Below are 3,351 nucleotides of genomic sequence, written 5' to 3'. Positions count from 1 at the left end.
TTTCTTGTCTGATCATCCTTGTCTTGTTCCAGATCATAAAGGAAGTGCTTTCAGCTTTTCATTGTTAAGTATGAAGTTGGCTGGGGGTTTGTAATATATGGCCTTTATTATGTTGAGATATATTTCCTCTAGACTTTCATTATTGAGCATTTTTATCATAAATGGATAGTGAATCTTGTCAAAAGCTTTTTGTGCATGTATTGAGATGATCATATAACTTTTATTTCCAATTAGTTAATGAAGTCATCACACTGACTGAATTGTTGATATTGACCCATCCTTGCATGCTGGGGATAAATCCGACTTGAAGATGACATATGATCCTTTTACTGTATTGTTGAATTTTTTTTGCTAATATTTTGTTGATGATTTTTGCATCTATGTTGTACACTGGTGTCAGCTTGTACTTTTCTTTTTTTGTGGCATCATGTCTGGTTTTGTCATCAGGATGATGTTGGCCTCATAGAATGCGTTTGGAAGTTATTCCTTCCTTTTCAATTTTTTGGAATAGTTTGAGAACAATAGGTATTAACTATGCTTTAAATGTCTGGTAGTATTCACCTGTGAAGCTGTCTGGTCAAAATTCTGTTTGTTGGCAGGTTTTTATTACTGACTCAATTTCATTACTGGCAATCAGTCTGTTCATACTTTCTATTTCTACCTGTTTCAGTCTTGGGAGATTATACATTTCTAGGAATTTGTCCTTTTCTTTTAAGTTGCCCATTTTATTGGCATATAATTGTTCTTACTAATGTTTTATAATTCTTTGTATTTCTGTGGTGTTGTTTGTAACTTCCCTTTCATATCTGATTTTATATATTTGGGTTCTCTCTTTGTTTTTTTCTGATGAGTCTGGCTAAAATTTATCAATTTTGTTTATCTTTTTGAAGAACCAGATCTTTCTTTCTTTGGTATTTTCTATTTTTTTTAAACCTTTTATTAAAAAATTTTTTTATACATAGTTATTGGAGTATAATTGCTTTACAATGCTGTGTTAGTTTCTGCTGTACAACAAAGTGAATAAGCTATATTTATACATATATCCCCATATCCTTCCCTCTTGAGCCTCCCTCCCATTCTTCCCATCCCACTTCTCCAGGTGGTCACAAACCAGCAAGCTGGTCTCCCTGTGGTATGCAGCAATTTCCCACTAGCTATGAATGTTACATTTGGTAGTGTATATATGTCAAAGCTACTCTCTCTGTCCCAGCCTCCCCTCCCCCCACTGTGTCCTCAAGTCTGTTCTCTCTTCTGAGTGTTTATTTCTGCTCTGCCACTAGGTTTATCAGTACCATTTTTCTAGATTCCATATATATGCTTTAGCATATGGTATATGTTTTTCTCTTTCTGACTTACTTCACTCTGTATGATAGACTCTAGATCTATGCACCTCCCTACAAATCACTCAATTTCGTTCCTTTTTATGACTGAGTAGTATTCCATTGTATATACGAGGGTGAGTCAAAAATTATCTGCATGCTGGCTGTAGGATTTATTTTAATTAACTTTTAGAAAAGGCAAATACATCAGTGTTCGACATAATCTCCTTGCTTTTCAACACACTTTGTCCATCTGTCAATAAGCTTTCGTATTGCCTCATCAAAAAAATGGTTTAGGCTGAGCTGCGAGCCATGAATGCCCCACTGTCTTCACTTCTTCATCAGAAGTGAAATCTTCATCTTTGTAAGGCTGTTTTCAGGGGGCCAAAAAGGTGAAAGTCGCATGGAGCATGATCAGGAACTGATGTAACATGTTCACATTTGCACAGCAGTGACTGGGGAGACAGTAGCATTGAACGGAAAGCACTGAAAAGACAGTGTGGCCAAAAGAAGTTTTAATATAACCAGAGTACAGATAATTTTGGACTCACCCTTGTATGTGCCACGTCTTCTTTATCCATTCATCTGACGATGGACATCTAGGTTGCTTCCATGTGCTGGCTATTGCACATAGTGCTGCAATGAACATTGTGGTACATGTATCTTTTTGAATTACGGTTTTCTCAGGGTATATGTCCAGTAGTTGGATTGCTGGGTCATATGGTTCTATTGTATTTTAGTCTCTATTTTATTTATTTCTGCTCTGTTTATTATTTCTTTCCTACTATTCACCTTGTAGTATTCTATTTCCCTCTTTATTTCTTCTTTTTTCAGTTCTTTTCAGTATTAGAATATTGTTTATTTGAGATTTTTCTTCTTTCCTGTGGTAAGATTTTACCAGTATAAACTTCCCTCGTGGAACTTCTTTTGCTCCTTCCCATAATTTGGATCACTGTTTTTCATTTTTGTTTGTCTCTAGGTACTTTTGTTTTCCTCTTTGATTTCTGCACTGAACCATTGGTTATTTAGTATTGTTTCATCTCTGTGTGTATCTTTAGATCTGAAGTGATTCTCTTGTAGGCAGCATATATCTAGGTCTTGTTTCTGTGCACTTTCAGCCACTTTATGTGTTTTGATTAGAGCATTTAGTCTATTTATGTTTAAAGTAATTATGGATAGGTATGTACTTACTGCCATTTGTGAATTGTTTGCTGCTTGTTTTTCATTCCTTTTTTCCCCTCTTTTCCTTTGTGATTTAATGTCTATCTTTGGTATTAGTTTGAATTCCTTGCTTTTTTTGGTGTGTGTATGTCTTATAAGCTTTTGATTTGTTTTTACCATGAGGTTCATATATAACAACATCTATCTGTCTAGCTATCTAGCTATCCCTCTAGCTACATGATTATTTTAAGTTGATGATCTCTTAAGTTTGAATGCATTCTAACAAACTGACTCACATTTAATGGTTCTACCATCATATTTTAATATTTTTGTTTTGTGTATCTTTTTTATGTATTGTGAGTATAAATTATTTTACTAATTTGTCTTTTAACCTTCCTACTAGCTTTATAAGTGGTTGATCTACTACTTTTACTATATGTTTTTTTTTTTGTAACCAATGAGATTTTTTCTTTCAAAATTTTCCCATTGCTAGTGTGGCCTTTTCTTCTCTGCTTAGAACATTTCTTGTAAAGCCAATTTAGTGATACTTAACCCTTTTAACTTTTGTTAGTCTGTAAAAATCTTTATCGCTTCTTCAAATCTGAATGATTTCATTGCCAGGTAGAGTATTTTTAGTTGTAGGTTTTTTCCTTTCATCACTTTGAATATATCATGCCCATGCTACTGCTTTCAGGCCTGCCTATTTTCTACTAAAAAGTCAGCAGATAGTCTTATGCAAGTTCCCTTGAAGATAACTAGCTGCTTTTGTCTTGCTGCTTTTAAGATTCTCTCATTATCTTTAATAGTTAAAAAGTTAAACATTTTAATGTGCCTTTGTGTGGATCTATGAGTTCATCTTATTTAAAACGCT

This window comes from Hippopotamus amphibius, chromosome 12 (assembly GCF_030028045.1).
Source record: "Hippopotamus amphibius kiboko isolate mHipAmp2 chromosome 12, mHipAmp2.hap2, whole genome shotgun sequence".
Taxonomy (NCBI): domain Eukaryota; kingdom Metazoa; phylum Chordata; class Mammalia; order Artiodactyla; family Hippopotamidae; genus Hippopotamus; species Hippopotamus amphibius.
The sequence above is the reverse complement of the archived record's forward strand: the minus strand, read 5'-3'. Positions refer to the sequence as shown.